This window comes from Cuculus canorus, chromosome 16 (assembly GCF_017976375.1).
Source record: "Cuculus canorus isolate bCucCan1 chromosome 16, bCucCan1.pri, whole genome shotgun sequence".
NCBI lineage: Eukaryota > Metazoa > Chordata > Aves > Cuculiformes > Cuculidae > Cuculus > Cuculus canorus.
The window spans coordinates 6,529,979-6,544,114 of record NC_071416.1 but is presented as its reverse complement, the minus strand read 5'-3'; the positions used below and the strand labels follow the sequence as shown (position 1 = coordinate 6,544,114).

Sequence of the window (14,136 nt, the reverse complement as noted above, 5' to 3'; positions counted from 1 at the left end):
TTTACATAATGCTATGAAAATGAAATTACTTCCTTTTGAAATTTCTTGTTCCTGATTAAGGCAAGGTTGTCTCAGCTTTTGCACTGCTGGTAATCCCTTTGACTAGACACAGGCTGCTCCTGTCTATAAAACCTCAGTGTCACGGGTAAAGAGGCGGCAGGTGGCTGAGCAGAGTCGAACGAGGCAAGCGGCACCTCGAGCTGCTGGTGCACGTGTGCCGTAACACAGCCTTCATTAGCTGGTCATACACTGATTTGCCCAAAAGCTCTCTCAACTTTTCCTGCATACAGGTCAGATGATGCTCTCTGAAGGAGCATCTACTCCATATTCTATGTTCCCTGTGACTAAACACCGGGCCCCATGCAGAATCTACGGCATGCATTCCAAACCCTTCATCAAGTACAGAATTATTCATTTCCTCATGGATTTTTCAATAGACTCATCAAGACAGCATCCAAATCCTTCTCAGACACTCAAAGGTGTTTCTTCAGAGCAGTCTGATGAGGATGCGAAAAGATGAGGCCCTGACACATGAAGACTAAGATAAGTCACTGTAAGTTTGGTGAGCTTGAGATGAGGTAACGGAGACACGTTCACATAGTTGAAGTTTCATGATGGTTCTTCAGTTCAAGGTTCTGCTCCAATGCCTCCAAGCAGGCAAGGATTCAATGTCCTTTTGGTAGACATCATGGCTAACTGATTAGACCCGAAACAAGAAGTCTACAGTGCCTGATACCACAGGAAAGCTGTGATTAGTCCTGTTCCAGGGCTACTTGACAGAGTCAGTTCCAAGAGAGAATCCCACTACCCTCGCCAGAAGACCCACTTCCAACCTCCTGCAGTTTGCAGTTTCATTCGCTCACTGCTTTGCAGCCTTAGCAAAGCAGAGGAGCCAGAAGCCCCTTGGCTTTGTCTTCCCTGCTGCTCTTAGCTGCAACCCACTCACTGGGCACGGATGTGAAGCTTTGGTCCACTCAGAGCATTTCTCTGTAATCTACTTTCTTCTCCTCTAGCATATGCCTGATAGAAGGTACCATTTCCCAGACTTGGCCTTGCTAGCCCCTACATTGGCCCATTCCAGTCCAGCTGCATCCCCAGAAACTATCTCCTAACATATCCCTGTGCCCATATTGCTCAAGGAGCTGCTATATCTATAATGACTGTATTCTCCCCTCAAATTACCCTGTTTGTCAGCCTCACCTTGCTTCACTCCCCCGCCATCCTTTAAAACTGAAAGCCTCATGAATAAGAAAGGTTCGTTTAGCAAGTTAAACTCAAAGATTACTTTAAACAGAATAAACAGAAGATGAAGCACGGGCATTCAGCACTGCAATTAGATCACTTTTAATTGCCTTGCCTTTGTCTAGAACCCAGCAGGTCTTGCCCTGCACATCAGAACGTGCATAGCGAAGTTTGGGAGATAAATGCAAACACTCAGCTTGAAACCAGGAGCTTCATGATTCCCTGCCACATGTCCATGGGGTGAAGGCCATGCCTCACATCATGTTGTAAGCAAATGTTTCTTTCCCGTCTTCAGTCCTCTGACTCTAACAGTCTAAGTTACACACTGTGTATTTCACAGCCCAATTAAACTCATCTAATTTACCACTGAATCTCATGAGTGCAGTGACCATGGGCCAGCGCTCCACACTGTTCAAGGTGTCAGTGCTGTGCCCCATGGGGAACTCACGTCCCAGCTTTTCCAGGTCCTAAGGGGGAGAGTTGCCAATAGGTCAGCATTTCTACCACGCCCGTAAGCCACACAAGATGGATGTCTAGCACCTCACCCATGGGCTGGTTTCTGCCACTTCACAGTTCTTCAAAGTGCAATGAACTTTGTTCCTTTTCTCGTTGGAGCCTGGAGCGTGAATATATGTAGTGCATCCTTTCCACTTCCTCCAGAACCTCTTTTTGAGATTGCAACTGCACCTGCCCTACACCATCTCTTTTATTTGTACATGAGTACACATCAGACAGAACATCTTGATTAACCTCTTCCTAATTATCCTTGCCACAGCAACCATGCACCAACAAAGTGAGAGCAACACTGGATGCAAACATACTGCACTTCTGCCCTTGTAACTCTTATCTCAGTTTCTCCAGGTTGTGTTTCCTTTGAAGAGTAAAATTTTCTCTTTTAAGTGACACTTCTGATACTTCTACTCAAAATAGAGGAATCTCATTTTTCTTTTAATTAACAGCATTTTCCTTGTTCACCTTCCCATCTTCATAATAAGACACAGACCTTCAGTTCTGAACAGGTTTAATGCAGCCTCCCTAGAATCCCCAAAAGCCACACTTCTTTTGAAGAATTCAAAAGAAGATGAGACATTAAGAACAGGTTTGACAACTGTTACATGACTGAGCCAATCCTGCCTTGAGTCAGCTAGAACCCAATGACATCTTCAGGTCTCTTTCACCCCATCCTTTTATAAGTCTATTATTTTATACGATTAAAGTTGATCAAGAAGCATATTTCTCGATTGGCATTTCCCAGCTTCTAAACACTTGCAATCTTAAGAATGTTCTTTTAAGGAGAGATTTTTGCACATATGGCCATGCTTAATGCAATAAAATAAAGAAAATAAAGCTGTTTGAATCCTGTCCTACAATCATTCCTCCTGTGATGGAAGCATTTATCCCAGCTGCTCTCAGCCACTACTTGGAACAAATGGAGAATCACTAAGCCTCTTGGAGCTCAGTAACCCCCTGTGGGCCAGCAACCCCCATTATATATAACTTGCACCTTGGCAGCGAAGCAGTTAACAAAACACTTTTGTTCATATGAAAATACAAAGCAGCTGTTTAGTTCCATGCTTGGCAGAAGAAGGCAGCCCCCTCTGCATTTCTTGTCTTCTGCTGCTCTTGGATCATTGCAGAGTTAACCAGCTGTTGCATTCCACAAGCCAGTTGCACCAGTTTGGAAAAGCAAGAGCACGGATAGTTTTATGGTTGTACAAAATGAGTGAGAATAATACACTACTGAACCAGAAAGGACAATATTTATATAATAAACACTTTCAGGAACATAATGATTCCTTTGTTGTCAAAATTTTGGAGTGGTTAATTGGGGACACAAAAAGTGTGCCTAATTGACACACTCAGTAGCAGTTAATACATTCCCGAAGCGCCTATGCACTGCAGATCCAGCCATCTGCACAGCCCTTCCCGCAAAAGTCCTCACTAAACAGGGTGCTCAGATGCACAAACACTTCTAAAATAAAGTTGCGTGTATGAAATGCTTCATTTTTATGTCTGTGGAAACAAAATCAGCTGAGTTGCATTTTCAAGTTTAAAAAGATCAGACTAAACCAAGCATTGAGGGTTTATGGCAAGAAGTTCATACTGGCTCTGTGCATTCAGGCATGAATTACACTTTGGTCTTCAGATATAGTGGATGCCACCACGAGTACCAGCTACAGACTGAGATTCAGAGTCAGAACATATCTATTGCTTCAGATGTTCAGGCTAAACTCAAATTTACTGAGTTCTGTTTCTGACTAAAATCTAGAGCAAAAATCTACTCAAGTGACAACAGGCTTAGCGTGAAAACTTACTTAAAACCAAAGCATGTGTAATTGGTGCGCTTATAGGTGTCTTTTCAGCAGGTCTGTCCTTCGCTTCCTAAAGATCATAAGGAAACTCCCACACTCAAGAAGCGACGACCTGGCAGCAGATCACAAAGGGTACCTGAAAATGAAACAGAGAAAGAAGAGGCTGTTCCTCAAAATGAAACCACTTCTACCTGGGAAAATTTACAAAGAGAAGCTAAAGAGGTTACAAAGTTCATACATCATTGTAGCTCAGAAGCGATGCTCCCCAAACACAGAAGTCTATACTAAAATTTAGCCTGAATGATCTGACACTCCCTATTTCACTATTTATAAATGAGATCCTAATAAACAGACTTTAGGGGGGGGAAAAGCATTAAAGCGAGTGTTGTTTGATCTCACAGTGGATTAGCCCCAGTGTCCCTGTTCCCTTGGAAATACGGCACTGACACAAACTCAAATCAATAAAAGAACCACCCTTCTTGTTGTTGCTTTCTTCTTTCTGTTCTGGTACCCTCATCCTTCTAATCCCTAGTGCCTCTTTCTCTGCTACAGCGCTCCTAAACCCTGGCATTGATTTTTCCATCCCTCTTGATACCAGTTGCCCAGGCCCTGCACTCATGGATCTCCTCACCTTTCCAATTTCTAGATTACCCTTGAAGTTGGGTTTCTAGGATTAGATTTCCTGTGTTTTTGATTTCTTGGATCTGCAGCCCCTAGCAATGTTTGCCAGTAACGCAAGTCCTCAGTGGTCACAACATGGATTTCCAAGCTTTTTTTTTTTTCTTTAATGCAAATTAAAAATCTTTAAAACAGGCAAAAGCCAGCCAAATGTAAAACCAACATTAAGTGGCATTCAAGCAAATGGTAAACAGAAGGGAAAAGATTTTCCTACATTCAGGACTCCTTGAAATTTCTGAGTCACTTCTCTCAACAAAATATATTTTAATGGGAGTAATCTCAAATATTTTCCACTTGCAATAACTGTAAAGGACACATACCATAATGATATTAGTAGATATAGATATTCAATAAAGATATTGAAAAATTCAGAACACTGCTATTTTGAAATCTGACTATTTCCTATCTAAAAAAACCCACTAGTTACATCTCATATGATAAAGTCACTTTTAAATGAGAAACAAAGCTTTCTTTATTACGCTGTTGAAAAGTCTCACTTCAGTAATTTCTTCCAGAATTTCTTTAAATCTGAGTATTCTTCAAAGCCAGCCTTTCCCAGAGAACTGGGCAGATTTCACTGAAGAAGCAATCATATAATAAACCAAAGTCCTTGAGCCACAGCAAAATTCTTTAAAAAAAGACTTCTTTTCCTGCCTAGATCAGGAAGTGAGCTCAGCGAAAATATGAAGTACGTTACATAGTTGTCTGCACTGGCTGATTTTTTTATCTTCTATAATGCACAGAGGATGGAAACCTGACTTGTTTTCGAAACAGCTTTCCTAACACCTTTGTTCCCCATCCAGCCCAGGACATATCGTGACCTAGAGTAATATTTCTATAATACACCTGCAGCTCTGCGAGCCCTGGCCATAGGATTGACTGGCATGCTGGAGTTACTCCTGGCAGTGCCGTGGTTGGGCAGGAATAGATAATTACAATGAGCTCTGGGTTCCAGAGTGATGCTCGCCTGTGAGCTGTTATTTGTGGGATTTAGGCTAATGCCATACTAGGATGGGCGTCCCGCCTCCAACGGAGCAGTTTTATCTTAGTGATGAAGGGAATTGATGCTGTTAGTTAGCAGTGTGTAGGACTTGTGTTAATGTCATTACTGACTCATTTAGTAATGCAATAAGAGTGCCAGGCTATTAATTAATTGCTTGCCGGACAGTTTTGGTATCCAGTTCTGTCTGACTGGAAAGATTCAGGTGTCCCCTAACGTGCACCCTGCACTCACCAGTGGTGTGGTTGCTTCATCAGGAGTGATTCTGGATGTTATCTCTCCCTGCACAAGTTATCAATATTACCTTTGTAAGAAATATTTTCATTTTTGAGAGCCACACAAGTCTATAAACTTGATTATGCTTCCAGAGAAATGGGAAATAATAAAGAATCTCTGCTTGGACAGGGAAGATCTCTCTGAAACCTTAGCTTTACAGCTTGCTCGTGTGCTGGGTGAGCACAGAATCATTGACAGCTACTTTACAGTGTTGTTTTATTTATATATACGAGTAACCTGCACTTTAATTGGAGCTGGAACTTCAAAACAGCTCTCCTTTGCTCAGGGCTAGTGGTTATTCCAGAATTGGTCCCTCTTTGACACAAGAAACCTTCCCCTTTACTCTGAAAATCTTGTTTCCAAGAACTTGCATTTTCCAACCAAAAGACTTTTAATGACAGAATTCCTGAACAGCTCTAACTATACCCTGTAGCTCAGTCTGAGGGAAAATATTGTTACTCACTGTAAAATAACAGTCCAGCATCCCATTTTGTGTCCCTAATCCTCAGGAACCTGGAGGAGGAATACTGGCGAGAAGCACAGAACTCTGGGGGGCTGTTAGGTGAGTGTGTGCCGCTTCTTTGACCACGCTGGATAAATAAAACCCTCTGTGACTGCTGTGATATAAAAGCCAGGTGGAAAAATGTTGTGAAAGCAAGTAGTTTCCATGTGCTGCCCACAGTGGGAAAGCAGAAGGGACAAAGGAAGTACCCACCTTAACTGTCCAGTCGCAGCTGCAGGCAGGCGAACGTCAGCCTTGTGCTCCGCACAGCAGCGCCAGAGGCATCGGTTGGCCCCTGTCCGAGCGTTGCTCCGAGCAAGAGGAGTGATGCGAGAGGTCATGTGTGGGCAGAGATTCTTTGGCACATCGTTCAGCTCTCCCACCAATTTTTAAAGCACGTCGCAGAGCTTTGGAGTTAACTTTCTAATGAGGATAATAATTATTATTATTACACACACGCATATATATATATATAAAACCCTCAGATCCCTGTGAGGTTTCTTCAGATTGTCCCAGAAATAAAACATTTTCATTGTGTGGGCTGAGATTGGGAACACATGGACACGCCGCACCCCACTTTGCTCTGCTCGCTCTGTTACTAATTACAAGGGGAGCAGAGCCCGGTTTGTTTAATTCCTTGGTTTTGGAGACTCAGCAATCGAATTACCTGAGGAGGCTGGAGCTTCTCTGGGGTACAATCAGTCATGCAGCTTTTGGGTTAGGCCAGGGTGGGAAGACACGGGTAATATATACATGCTGGCAGCACTATGTAGCCACCCAGCTGGGGAAAAAGGAATTTCTCTTAATTAATGGCGTGATGTATGACACGTTAGCAACACAAACTCTTTAATAAACCCTGATGCCTTCTTTTACAATTCACACAAGATGAAAGCACACTGAGTTACCTGTAGGAACTGGGTATTCAGAAATGCTGGCAAAGCACCTTGTGGTGAGAGAGTTTTAATAGGTGCACATGGTGCTTTTGATTCTGGAGGAGATTTAGACAAAGCTGCCTTGAAGCAAAGGAAGAAAGTTTCATTTTCAACCTCGCCCAAGGCTCCTACTCAGAGATGAAGATATTGGTGAAGAAGACTGAAATCTTAATTTAATTAAGTATAATTCCCAATAGGACATGCTTGGGAGGTTTGGTTCAGAGGATAATTATCTGAACAAGTTAAGCTAACGTATTGGCTTTCTAAGTTCTAGTTTGAGCTTTCATTTGGCACAGGACTGAGACACAGAGTAGATGCGAAGCTCAGATTCCTTCAAATTTACCCAAAGTAAAAGGGTGTTCAGATTTGGCTCACGTAAAAAAAAAAATATATATATACATGTTTACAGTTACAGTGAATTTGGCCTTCTCATACACTAAAAGTTATTTATTTAAACCTCTAATTTTGGTCACGTCTTTTCCATCTTATATTTCATAATCTGCTAGGTCAAAAAGGAGTAAATAGGTCAAGTGCTTCATAAGAAAATGCAATACAGAGGAGATGTGGCTAGGGCTTGGACTCCAGAGCTCTAAATTAAGCATATTAGCAAAGGCTGTTATGAATTGCTATTTATTCTTGGGCACTTTGATGGTCTTTGCCTCCTTGAAGACCAGCTTCTGGTTTAGACCAAGAAAGGAAAGGAAAGGGAAATGGCCTAGCTCTTGGCAGTTGTGGAGATCCCTCAGCCGAGATCCTGGAAGGACTAAAACCTCAGAAAGAGAGAGATAGAGACAAAGAAGACAAAATATAAAGAAAAAAATGGCAATCAGGGCCCACCAAATTCAGCAGAAAAAAACAGGCATGACTCTGATGGCCTTTAAGACAAAACCATGACTCAGAAAAGGGACACAGATCTGAGACTGCAGATGCAACAGTAAATTTCTAACTCACCCCATCACAAACCCTATAGCAAAACCATTTTACTACTTTCGTGTAATGGCTTCTTGTGCCTTTAAAAAAGGAAGTCAGATCCCTCTGACCTAAGACAAAGACTAGGGTGTAGCATAATATTGTACTGTCCAACCCCATACCCCTGAGATCTGGAGGAAGACTCCAAGACCAAACACTCCGTGTAAGACTTTTTCTCTCTACCACACACCACAATCACATTGCCTTCCTTCCATAACTCTCCATAAAGGTAAGAAAGAAGAAAAAAACTCTCTAGTGAGTAAAAAACTTGTATTCAACAAAAGACAAAACAGAGAAGAGTCTTGCTCTGCTATAAAACTTTTTCTGCTTTTCCTCTGTATTTTTTTTTTTTTGAGAACAATTTATTGTGGCCAATAAAAGCCCGGCTAATTTTTAAATCAGCATGTAGCCAACTCAGCCACCCAGTAGCTCTGTCCTTGGGTGATATTATTGAAGCACACACAATCTATACTAAAGTGATCAGCTTCCCTCAGGCCTGCCAAGGGGATGCGTTAGGCGAGCCCAAAATATGACAGAAGGAAATTTATGTGCAACTTTTACACATAATATCTCATTATGACTCTCCCCAATCTTTCAATTTTAAAAATAAACGGCCTTTGTAATGATTTTACCAGGAGCATGTTGGAAGGGAGATTGAAAAAGAAAAAGGAAAGTGGCTTTGGCTACTGTTATTTCTTTTGCTCTTCTCCTCCTGTCGAGTTTTTCTTTAATTTTCCTGAAGATGTTTCCACTCAATTTAGGAAGAAATGGAATTTCCCCCTACCCTGCCGCCACTCTTTCTCTGTTTTGCCCATGTTTTCAAAGAGTGCAATGGCTGATATAATGAAGCCTCTGTCAATAGCAAAATCATTTGGACTGTTGGTAAGTAATGAAAGTTTCCGCTTAACCTGCAAGCCAGCTCACCCAGGGGATGAACCCTTCCGGGCCAACAAAGTGTCCTCCCTTGCACTCCACACACATAAACATCACGCACATATGAAAGCACTGCCTTGCAGCAAGGAGAAACAAGAGAGTTCAGTTGAGACCAGATTTAGTGGCTGCTTTGCCATGAAGCCCATGCACTTTTGGACACTGGAGAACGTATTGCACAATCATGCCAGCTGGTGCTTGCAGGATCAGGCCCAAAATGGAATAAAAACCAGATGGAATAAATAAATATGCACAAATAAGAGGCGGGGAGGGAGGGAGGGGAGAAGCCAGTGGTGGCTGATGTGCAAATACACAATTGCCGGAGCTGAACTCTAGGACTAGGTTTGATAAAGAAAGGTTAATGTGGTATATTCACCCCTCTCTGCTGATATGCCAATCATTGCATGAGTTTCTAATGTCTCACTGTGGGTACCAGAGGAATGACTTCATGTGCTATTTGTACTCCACAGACCACAGTCTGAGAGCCCATAGGGGAAACGTATACCTGGAGTGAGACTCAGTTATAAGCATTTTCGGGAACAACCTTCTCTTAGGGGGGTAAAAAAACCAAACAAAGCTATAAACTCTCACAGCTTCTGCTGGTAGCACAGTGGGTTGTTCTCAGAGCGGAAAGCAGAATCGCTGCCAACGTACACTGACTGGTGGAAAGAGCTTTCCCATTGCGGGCTGATGGGCAAACAATCATTATCAGGCAGAGACAATTGCAGCAAATGTAAAAATATACTAATCTGTACAAAAAAAACCTTTCGCTGTGGCATGGAACTGCACCTCCCAGTTGTTCTCCACTATTCCCTTGGCATCCCAAGTTCCCAAATGTCTTCTCAGGAGACAAAAGCTTTTATGCCGGTTCCCCTCTAGTCAGTCTCTTCCCTCCTCTGAAGTCCATGCACTGGGACAGAGTGGTGCTTTTAACCATATTTGCTTAATTAATTTATACATTGCTGCATGCTTTTCCATATAACTTTATTCTGTTGGTTTTTCATTTTTTATGTTCTAAAACCAGTAGTAGAGTTATTAACATCAAAAACCTGTACATACCTATCAGAGGACTCACTATTCTCCTCATCAATGCCCACATCCTTTCAGTGAGTCCAGCACTGAAAGCCCGTCAATACCTGCCCTTACAGAGCCAGTGGGGTGATCTCTTCCCTCAGGTGACTTTCAGTCATCCATTTTCTCTGAGGGTTGAGCTATGAATTATTTGTGTAATTTTGGGGGAACCAGAAGAAATCTTGAAGCTGCATATTGAAGCACAAGTGCTGAAGGAAGAATATATATATTTAGTAAATGGCCATGACAAAAATAACATCAGAAAACACAGAGAATGTAAGAAAAATATATATCTTGGCAAGAAGATTGTGTATTTTTATTGTATTTATGATTTATTAATTCTACATTTGAAAAGATCGTTTAGTTTGGGCAGGACAATTTCACTGCATTAATTTTCTTCAAGAAAAAAACTACTGAGGTCAAAGGGCTGATCCTCAGTAGATTATTCTACACTACCTGGAACAAAGTAAGCGGAGGCGAGAACTGAACAAAGTTCTCCCTAGGGTGATTTTACCAACTAATGCAGTTCTTCTGCCCATCCCACCAACACCTGGAAAAATGAGTATTTAATAGAAGGATTCTTCCAACAGAGGGATAAAACTGAATATGCTGAATTTGGAAATATTTAAAGGAGATTTACCAGCTAATGTTGGCCAGGTGTTTGTTGTAGTAGCTTCACTGTAATTCTTGTTTTGGAAGGGAATAGTTGCATCAGAAATACTGCCATTAACACTAGTGACATCAAATATCATTAGATAAATAGAACTTACAAATGAGTAGCAGAAAATCATCAGCCTGGGGGTTGATGTGGTTTGAGTGGCATAGTTCAACCAATGAATTCTCTGGGCCACTGTAAAATAGGTACAACCCATTAGGTTCCTGAGAATTCATTTACTCTTAAGATACTGCTTTGAATTTAGCATGGATGCAAAATGTATGTGAAGAACTTCAGACCAAACTCATTTGGAATGCTCCTGTTGCAGGCTGTGCTTAAAACACATGGCACTAAAGCACCTGAACACTTAGCAGCCAGGGTGGAATTTTGCAGTTCTACTGATTGCAGTAAATACATGTTTGTGTTATACCATAATTGCTCAGCTTTTAAATCAAACAGCACAACAATTAGTGCATGGTTGTTCTTCACACACCTTAACATCCCTCACTTCACTGAATGCTTTATATAGAAATTTTACCCCTTTGTGTGAAAGAATTTCAAAGCAAATCTGCCTCAAATCTTTTCAAGCTTGCAACAGCTCCAGGTACTACCTGGCACTGCTACTGCTCTCCCTGGGCAGTCTAAGGCTAGAAAATCCTCTTGCAGTGAAGGAATCATTATTCCATCACTGATTTCTTTGGAAATACTAAGCATTGGATACATCCCAAACCCATTTTTTCCATCTGCAGAACGAAGAGTCTTTTCTATTGAGTTGTTATAACAGCATCCACCACTGTAGAAGTCGGACTTATATTTGAAATATTTTCTAGGTGGGGGACGGACATAGAAGTATTTCCATCACTTTTATTTCCAAAAGAAAAGATTGACTAGAAAGCTCAAAATTTAAGCACATCAAATAGAGCAAGAGGTTGGGAGAGGAGACACAGGGAGAGAAGAGGAAAGGAGAAGAGAGCAAAGTGTGTTGTGATGGGGCTATTTCAGCCTCATTTTTCTTATCTGCTCTTTTGGAGACCTCTGGTCACAGGGCAATGTCACACTTTTGCTCCCAGAAGGCTGAGTACAGAGGAGAGGACGAGGTCTAGCCACTTGCTCACACCACACAGTTACCTAAGTCAGCCAGAAAGTTCAGTGACTTGTGGCTTCAAATCCCAGAACCCGTGAAGTACAAATACGTGTCCTAAATGTGAGGCTGTGACCTCTGCACTCACCAATAAAACATGCCCAAAGACATAATAAACAAAACATTACAATTCAGGGTGGCAAGGCATAAACCAGTCATATGTATTTTCTTTCTGGCCACTTAAGCAAATCTTAGCCTTTACCAAAAACTACTCGGTGAACTAAGTTAGCAAAACAATCCTGATTACAACATAGGCTAAAAAAAAAAGTCAAATAAACTTAACCTAGGGTTTCTCATGGGATGTTTTATGTTCTTGTTGTTGCAGAGCAGAATATGGGCCAGGATAAACATGGAAGGATCACAAATGTGATAATATAATGATACCTCTTATTAGCTCAAAGAAGGAAAAAGGATTACAGAGCTTTGGACACATCAAAGGTCTTTTTTCTTCACTTTCAGGATGCAGAAAGGAAAAACCACAGCTTGTATATTCTTGACAATACTCATCTTGTCAGGAGCATGAACTCACGTTGTGTCCTTTTCATTTCTCTGGATAGCCAGCAAAGGAGGGGCAAGGGGAGAAAAAGAGTTGCTTTGTAGGAATGGAAGGAACAGACATCTGGTTATACAACGATACACATTTCCAGGTCATACTTAACAGCACGAATAATAAACTGAAAAGAGTTGCTGGCTACTTTCAGTGTGACACCATAGTAACCTTGCTAAGCTGTTTTCCATGGGCTACCTATGGAGATGCAGCGGATCACAGTCAGGGAAGGAGGAGAGGCAGATTTGTTGGAAGTACTTACTTTTGCTGGAGATAAAGATGATAAGATCAAAACCAAAGATGGGTACTCCTGTGTATCTGAGTCTTTTCACAGAGGGAACAAGATTCAGAGCTGCTGCAAGGAGGAAAAACCAAAACCAAAAACAACCCCCCCAAGCAAAACAAACAATGCACACGAGGAGATAAACCTCTAGATAAAAGTGATGTGCTGGCAGTCCAGTATCTGCTGGCTATCATCAGATGCAGCAGAGTTGGTGCAGTGGATTAATGATTTCTTTCCCATCCTCACATCTTTTTCAGCTCCTGCCATCATTTATTATAGAGCCCTTACTTTATTACTCAGTTTGACAGAAGAGGAATAAACTTTACCCTGCAGGTGTTTTCTGGAGAAATTATCTTTTCCCCAGCAACGGGGGATCCTAGATTTGGTGAATAATACTTATTTTTCCCAACAGCTCATGATACTGTAGTAGCAGACGTGTTTTCCCTGGGTATTTCAGACATGCCCACCTACGATCTAAACAGTACTGGTCTTCTATGAATATGTTTTTAAATGTAAGAAGTATTTTAGAGTGTTAGGCTAGAGAGTATATTAAAAGTCCTATCACTTACATTGATTTTAAAGCATCAAATGTAGACATCTTTAGTGCGGACAGACCAAGAAGCTTAAAATGTATTTATTGCACAAAAAAACAGATGAAGTCCATTTTAGCCTTTCAAAGTAGATCTCAAACTTCCTTAAGTAATAATGGCATATTTTTTCAATTGATTAAAATAAAGAGATTACTAGGATTTAGGTGCCTGGAAAGATAGATATATTTGTAAAGAAGATTTCAGAGCAGAGCCAAAGGGAGATGGCAAGAGGGGCCTTTCTCAACATGTTACTTTCCTGTTAATACCCTCCTACCTTCGCTTAGTATAAAACTGATGCCCCGTCACTTTTTTCCCTCCATGTTAGTATGAGTATATATACATATTAAAATATGCATAGATGTATTATATAAACATATCTTATACTGCAGCAGTGGTGCAACAAGGGAAAGAACGAGGACCCTAAAGCAGGCACGTGTTGAGAAGGCAGCCAGAAAAAGGCTGAAGGAACAAGAAAGAAATCATCAGCTAATCAGCTTTATCAAAAGCCAAGGATGGGGACGACAAGAATTTGGGAGAGAGATAAGGACAGGGAGGAAGGTAGCTTGGCACAAGCACGGATTTCAATGCAATTATATTTTTTCCCTGCCTGCAACACCATTACTCTGAAACACAGAGGGACCGTGCAAGAAGAAGGACAGAAATACATATTTGTGTTAGGAGCAGTTTTTGTGCTTTCCACAGAAAGCTATTTTGGGGCAAAGCTGGGAATACCCCTGAGGAGCAGCCATGGGAGCATACATGGGTGCTTTATACCACTGCTCTGCAATCCAGCTGCTGATGGGCTTGGGCTCATCCAACCCTTCAAGCTCCAGCGCTTCAGGAAAAACCTTGATGAATTTTAAAAACATCTGCAGAGAACATCTTTAATCTCCACAGCATTGCCTGGAAGCCTGGACTGTAGCACAGGAGAGGTTTAACCTATTTCAAAGGACCTCGGGGTGGACAATTTTGCTGACGCTAGGTGTGCCCTAGCTGATTCAGAGAGAT

General features: G+C 41.6%; 1 long non-coding RNA gene across 2 annotated transcripts; it reads right to left on the bottom strand.

The window, feature by feature from the left end:
• Window positions 1-3,557: 3,557 nt before the first annotated feature.
• Window positions 3,558-7,838, bottom strand: LOC128853780 (uncharacterized). Of its 2 annotated transcripts, none has more exons than XR_008452530.1 (3): window positions 6,678-7,838; window positions 6,224-6,433; window positions 3,558-3,690 (listed from the first exon to the last, which is right to left on the bottom strand). It is a non-coding gene; the product is annotated as an uncharacterized LOC128853780 (long non-coding RNA). The 2 variants fall into 2 exon arrangements; XR_008452531.1 differs by adding an exon at window positions 5,972-6,125 and having other exon boundaries at window positions 3,559-3,690; window positions 6,224-7,838.
• Between the last annotated feature and the right edge of the window lie 6,298 nt (window positions 7,839-14,136).